The following is a 7815-nucleotide window of genomic DNA, read 5'->3' on the forward strand; positions in this document are numbered from 1 at the left end:
GTCTTGGATTGTTATTTTGATCAAAATAACTGTCTTTCACAGTTGATCATCATCATAATATTGCTGTTACTGTATAGAATGGTCCTCATTCTTCTCACTTCACTTTGTATCAGCATATAGGTCTTCCCATTTTTAAACCATCCTTCTAGTTATTTCTTAAAGTACAATTGCATTCTATCACAATCATGTGCCACAGACTTGTTCAGTCATTCCCCAACTGATGGGTGTCCCCTCAATTTCTATTTCTTTGCCACCACAAAAAGAACTATTTGTGTCGGACCTGTGTTAGAGTCTTCTAAACTTGTATTGGTCTGATCAGTCACAGTTGGACACATTATACATCAATCCCAAATTTGTGATGTTATTTTGGTCTTCTTCTAGCACGGACAACAACAAATGAAGCACTTTGAGAAAGTCGTGTAACCTCCCTGGGCTTCGCTTTCTTCATTTATAGAATGTGGGGGTTGGACTAAAATTTATCTGAGATCCTTTCCAGCTCCAGATCTATGACTCTATGGCCCTTTGATCTTGAGGGTACTATCATTTATCTAGCCACCCAAGACCAGAACCTCAGTGTCATCCTGCTATCCTCACTCTCTCAATCCAATGCTGTTTCTACTTCTATAATACCTCTCTCGTCTGTATCCCTCTTTCTATTCACACAGCTATCACCTTAGTCCAGGCCCTCTTCTTGCCTAGATTATTTCAACAGCCTCCTAATTGTTCTCTCTGTCTCAAGTCTTTCCCTGCTACAGAGTATCCTCTACACTGTTGCCAGAGTGATTTTTTCATTAGTTCAGGTATAATTTCCCTACTCAATAAATTCCAGGGGCTTCCTATTTCCTTTACAATCAAATAGAATCTTCTCCATTTAGCTTTTAAAGCTTTTTATAACATGTTCTCAACCCATCTTTCTAGGCTTATCATACATTACTTCCCATCCCATCCTCTGCAATCCAGTCAAATTGACTTCTCTGTTTCTTATGTATGACACTCCATCCCTGAAATTCATGCCTTCACATTCATCCTATACCCATAATGCATTCCCTCCCTAGTTCCATCTGTTATAATTCTTTTCTTCCTTTAAGGCACAGGTGAAGTACCACCTTCTATATGAATACTTTCCTGATTATTTCTTCTCTCATACATATATCTCTGCTTTTGCCCTCCCTTCCAAACTACTATGTATTTACTTGTAATTCTCTTTTTATATTTATCCTATTATATATGAACATACAAACATATACATATGTATATATACATAAATATATGTGTGTAAATATATAAAATGCACACACAAACTCAAATACAGACACACGTATATCCCTGGCAAAAATATATTCTCCTTGAGAGAAAGGATTGCTTCACTTTTTATATTTAGATACCTGGTGCCTAGCATAGTACCTGATGCATAAATAGAAGCTTAATAAATGTGTGTTGGTTTATTAGCCCTTGTTTGATCTCTTCCTAAACTGTAGGCATTCCACAAAATTGTGAACATTTATCTTTTCTTTTGGATGACCAATGTTCTTTTTTGTTTTGGGGCAATTGAGGTTAAGTGACTTGCCCGAGGTCACACGGCTAGTTTTGTGTTAAGTGTCTGAGGTGGAATTTGAACTCAGGTCCTCCTGACTCCAAGGCCGGTGCTCTATTCACTGCACCACCTAGCTGCCCCTAGATGACCAATGTTCTTGTGATGCCTTGGGATCATCATTATGAACATAAATTATAATTACAAAGTGTTTTGGAAATAGATTTACAGCAAATTTTATTCCTTGGTTCCTAGTCCTGGACCTAATCTTTTCTCTGCCTCATTTTATATTTTGATCTGATTGATTGCTTTAGGAGAATGGGCTGAATGAATACTGAACCTCAAGTATCCCTGTAAGTGTAAATTTTTCAATTCAGGTTCTTTATCACGGCATGTCTGCACCAAAATGGGGTGTGATGAAAAAAGCAAGTGTATTTGGATTAAATGAACCCTGAATTCATGTGGATGCCCAAATTTGGATCAATAGTTTGAAAGGCACTTCAAAAGAGATCTCTGGTGAAAATCCCCCCAAATGCTTATACATCTGCTACTTAATGTAAAAACAAAATCTATCTTTGATAAAGGCATAGATGGCAACTATATTAAATTTATAGATAATACCAACCTAGGAAGGATAGTAAACACAGTAGATGAGGGAATAAAGTTCAGAAAATTTAGACTTTTGTTTGGGGGGGTGGTATTGAGGGAAGAAGGGTAATATAAAAAGAGGAATACAGGATTTTGCTGCTTGTGTAATATCAGATCAACAAAATAATAGAAAAACTTTAAGGACAAAAAGCAACAGATTGAATTTTGAATGATTAATTAGGTTGTATATGATTTTGGCTTTGATTAGAGAGGAGGAAATTAATTAGAAGGGGCCAGCATTATAGCAAAGAGAGGGTAATATAGCTGATTTCACACTATACTTGTTCATGTTATATAAACAATTTGACTTTTGCTGTATGTGTGCCTTGATTTCACTGTCTTTAAAATCAGATTAAAACAATCTGTCACTTGTGGCAATCAGGGTTTTTATAAGAATAAATGAGATGAGGCAGAGAACATTTAGAACACCTAAGAAAAATACCTTATAGAAATATCAAAAAGGCCTTAATGAAATCCAAAATGCTGGTAATGATAATTTTTTTTTAAAAAATCAAATGAGTAGGAGACCATATGATTTAGATGAGACAGTGGCTTAATAATTATTTAACGGGCAAGAAAACTAAAGCAAATATGGATTCATATGAATATCAGCATGAAATGGAATGTTAACACACAAATAACAAAAAGTTATCATAGTTAAGCATCAGTCTGGAAAATGACAAGAACATAATTTCAAATTAGTTCAATTCAACCAATATCTCTTAAGCCAACTATGTCTAAGGCACTGTGGTAAGTGTAAAGGGTAGAAAAACAGAAATAAATAACCCCTGTCTTCTAAGATCTTACTTTCCAGTAGGAGAGTGGAATATAAACAGAGATAAATACAATGCATAGTCAAAGTAATTTCAAGATGGAGAGAACCTTAACAACTGGGGAGAAAGCATCCATCATTTTTAAGTAAATGCTTTCTGCAGGATTTCAAATGTGCAAAAATGAGAGTAGGGCTAAAAAAAAATCAATGTCTTGAACCTAAGGAGTGTTTTGGTTGAAAGTCATCAACTGATAAAGAATGCCATCCACTAATTGAATTGTTGGTGATGGTTTGAGATTGAGATGATGTCAATGATAGAAATTGCAAAAATGGTTTTATATAAATAGCTCATTTGTTCCTAAAGAAGTATGATAGATATTATCCCCATTTTACATAGAAGAGAAGAAAGGCTGAGGGAGGCTATATAACTTGTGTATTCTCATACAACTTGAAGGTATTAAAAACAGAATTGGAATAGATTTTTTTTTTCTGACTCCAAGTCCAATACTCTTTCCATTATGTCATTTTGGCTCTCATATCAGGGACTGTGATCTTCCAGGCTCAAGGAGCAGAAGGAGGAGCTAAGTTTTAGGAACTGGAAGCTTTCCAGGGCAGGAGAAAATTTCCCATAATGTAATGAAAAAAAGCAATGGAAATGGATTCCAGAATGGAGCAGGCATATCATTAGGAGAATAGTCAGCCATGAAGACAGTGGTGAGACAGCTAGCAAAATGAGCATGATGGTTCACTCCTAGCTCAAAATATCCTTTCCCTGAGCAATTTGGACTTATGCCCAAAGGGCTATAAAACTGTGCATACCCTTTGATCCAGCAACACCACGATCATAAAAAAGGGAAAAAGGCCCACATATAAAAAATTTATTTATAGCAACTCTTTTTGTAGTGGCTAAGAATTGGAAATAGAGGGGATGCCTGTCAATTGGGGAATGACTGAACAAGTTGAGGTATATGAATGTAATGCTATTGTGTTACAAGAAATAATGAGCAGATAGATTTCAGAAAAAACCTGGAAAGACTCACATGAACTGATTCTGAATGAAATGAACAGAACATTGTACACAGTAACAGCAATATTGTGTGATGATCTACTATGATAGACTTAGCTCTTCTCAGCATTACAGTGATCCAAGACAATTCTAAAAGACTCATGATGGAAAATGCTATCCATATCCAGAGGAAGAACTACAGAGTCTGAATGCAGATTGAAGGATACTATTTTCACTTGATTTTCGTTTTTCTCTCTTGTGGCTTTTTTCCCTCTTGTGGCTTTTTCCCTTTTTTCCTGGTTTTTCTTTCACAATGTTACCAATGTGAAAACATGTCTAACATGATTGTTTGCTGTCTTGGGGAGGTGGGGAGAGGAGGGAGAGAGAGAAAAATTTGGAACTCTAAATCTTATAAAAGTAAATGTTGAAAGCTATCTTTCCATTTAATTGGAAAAGATACACTACTATTAAGTAGGAAAAAATCCTTTCCCTTTTCAAATATTCTTAGAGGGTTTTTATCTCTCCCAGCCCTCCCTACCTTGTATTATTTTTTATCTGTTTTTTTTAATATATACCAGTTCAGTGGATTGTAAACTCCTTGAATGCAAGGACTATTTCAATTTTATCCTTGAATCTCTAGATAATATAACAATTCCTAGTTTATGGTAGGCATTTTAAAAAATGTTTCTTGAATTTTAATCAAGTATTGTGGGAGGTAGGGTAGGAAAGAAGCAAGCAATAAGGCATATAATAATAGAATTATAGAACCTTAGAGTTGGAAAGAGCTTTTAAAAGTCCTCTATTCTCTTATTACTAATATCTTCTACAACATTCCTGAATGACCAGGGATTATATTTCTTGAACACCTATAATAGTGTGCTACTACTCATTAGCTCTCAAAGCATCCCATTCCATTATTATAAGCCTGGTTTTGATGAAGTTCCTTATGTTGAACCAAATCAGCATAGTACATTAGAAAGAGTACTGAATTTGGAATCAGAAGAACCAAGATGATTCAAATATTGGTTCAAGGTAGTTACTCTGTGACCCAGGAGTAAGCCCTCAGTTTCAAGATCTGAAAACGAAGGAATTGGAATATCTGGTCTCTCAAGTCTCTTACAATTCTAAACATGTAATCCTATTATCTTTATTCCTATAACATTCAACCTCCTGTTGTAGCTCTGACCTCTAGAAGGCAAGGAGAAAAGCTATGTCAGTCCCTCATATATTTGAATATAGTCATCATATATGTTGTGTAAATAAATATAGATGGGCACAATTATAGTTTTTCTAGGTTTACAAATATCATTTAAATCTACAAATGAACTCAGAACTTGATTCTGGGATGCAGGGAACATTCTGTGTTTAGGCTAGATTCAATTCAGGTCCCCTTCCTCTTTAATCATTAGCATGTGGATGACATTTAAGTCATGAACTCCTAAAGATGGCGGATCCCTAAAGGAGAGAGAGAATAGCATAAACAGGAGGGGAAATAGTATGGACTGAAATTCAGTTAGCAATCATAACTATGAAAATATATTTGAAGCAACTTTCTTTGATAAAGGCTTCATTCCTCAAATATATAAAGAAATGAGTCAAATTTATAAAAAGAGACATTCCCCAATTGATAAATGATCAAAAAATATGAAGTCTTTTTTCAGATGAAGCAAACAAAAGTCTATAGCCATATGAGAAATGCTCTAAGTCATTATTGATGAGAGAAATGCAAATTAAAACAATTCTGAGGTACTACCTAATACCTATTAGATTGTCTAATAGGACAACAAAGGAAAATGACAAATGTTGGAGGGAAAGTGGGAAAATTGAGACACTAATGCACTTTTTGTGTGATTGTGAATTGATTCAACTGTTATGTAAAGCAATTTGGAACTATGCCCAAAGGTCTATAAAATCATACATACCCTTTGACCTAGCAATACCATTATGAGGTCTGTACCCCAAAGAGATAAAAAAAAGGGAAAAGGAGGGGCAGCTAGGAGGCCCAGTGAATAGAGCACTGGCCCTGAAGTCAGGAGGACCTCAGTTCAAATTCAGCTTCAGACACTTGATACAGTTACTATTTGTATGACCTTGGGCAAGTCACTTAACCCCAACTGCCTTGCCTTCCACCCTCCAAAAATAAAAAGGGAAGAGAACCTATATGTACAAAAATATTTATAGCAGCTCTTTTTGTGGTGGCAAAGAATTGGAGAATGAGGGGGTGCCCATCAATTGAGGAATGGCTGAACAAGTTGTGGTATATGATTGTGATAGAACACTATTGTTCTATAAGAAAGGATGAGCTAGTTGCTCTCAGAAAAATCTGGAAAGACTTACACGAACTGATGCAAAGTGAAATGAGTAGGACCAGGAAGACACTGTACACAGTAACAGCAATATTGTAAGATGATCAACTGTATTTAGCTATTCTCAGCAATACAATGATCTAAGACAACTCTGAAGAATTTATGACGAAAAATGCTATCCATTCCCAGAGAAAGAACTGATGGAGTCTGAATTACAGATCAATGCATATTTTAAAATTTTCTTTATTTTTCTTAGATTTTATTTTGGTCTATATTTTCTTTTAGAACACACCTGATATGGAAATAGGTTTTGCATGACTACTCAGGTATAACCTATATCAAATTGCTTGCCTTCTCAATGACGGGGCTAGGGAGGGAGGGAAAGAATTTAGAACTCAATTTTAAAATTGAATGCTGAAAATTCTTTTTACATTTAATTGGAGAAATAAAATACTAAATAAAAAAGAAAAAATAATTCTTCCAACTATGAGCCATTGAATTTGACTGTTTTCTGGCAAAATTCTAGAATATAATAATAAAAGCATGGTTTGTGTACATATAGAAAAAAAGGAGGTAGATCCCTTGGCTCTAAAGAAAGTTCTGTTTTGTGAATGCAATTGTTGCATCCCTGAAGTTAACAACATTTTGGATCTGGGTGATTATGTGGTGTAATTACTGATGCCTGAGGCCATATAGAGGATGGCAATATTATTCTTTGTATATCATTCAGTAAAGCATAAGCAATGAACCAATCATGAGTATGTTTCTTATATCAGATCAAGGAAATCCTTTGAATTCAGCAGCTCAGGACAAGTGACGACTTCTCTAAATCTTCTCTTTTCTAAGTTAAACATTCACAATTGTTTCAATTATTTATGATAACATATGGTTTGAAACTCCCTTCACATTCTGTTCACATTTATTTGAACATGATTCTGATTGTTAATGTTCTTAAAATGCTTCCTCCAGAACTGAACATAGTATTGCAGATATGTTCTGATGAATGTGGATTTCATTATTTCTACTGATATCATTTTTCAGGTCATGTGCCTTAAGTCTAAGATTACATCAACTTTTTCACTCATGTATGTGACAGTGTTGACATGTCAGGCTTACAGTTCAATACTCCCCTCTCCAAATTATCATCTAACCAATAATAACTACTTTGGGGGGATAGATAGTGAACCATTTAAGTTCTTAATTCATTTAAATTTCCTATTTTCTAGTCCATATTTATTTATTTTGACCAAAAGAATAGCATGGGAGAGTCTGTCAAATGGTTGACAAAACCATTGGCTAACATCTAGTTAAACTATAATTATTTATTATTTTCAATGTAAAATACAGTAACTTAAGCTAGTATGTAAAATATATAACAAGATGTGAGGCAAGCAGTGAATACTCTCATCACCTTTTTCCCAAGCTATAACTTCCTATGCTTTTAGGTAATGTAGGCAGTGACTCCTGTAGTTACTTTCTCCTCCTCCTCCTTCTCCTCCTCCTCCTCCTCTTCCTCGTCTTCCTCCTCCTCTTCCTCGTCTTCCTCCTCCTC

The sequence above is a fragment of the Petaurus breviceps genome, unplaced genomic scaffold (assembly GCF_028583685.1).
Source record: "Petaurus breviceps papuanus isolate PSGF00001 unplaced genomic scaffold, PetGlider_PUasm1.0 90919, whole genome shotgun sequence".
NCBI classification, from domain to species: Eukaryota; Metazoa; Chordata; class Mammalia; order Diprotodontia; family Petauridae; genus Petaurus; species Petaurus breviceps.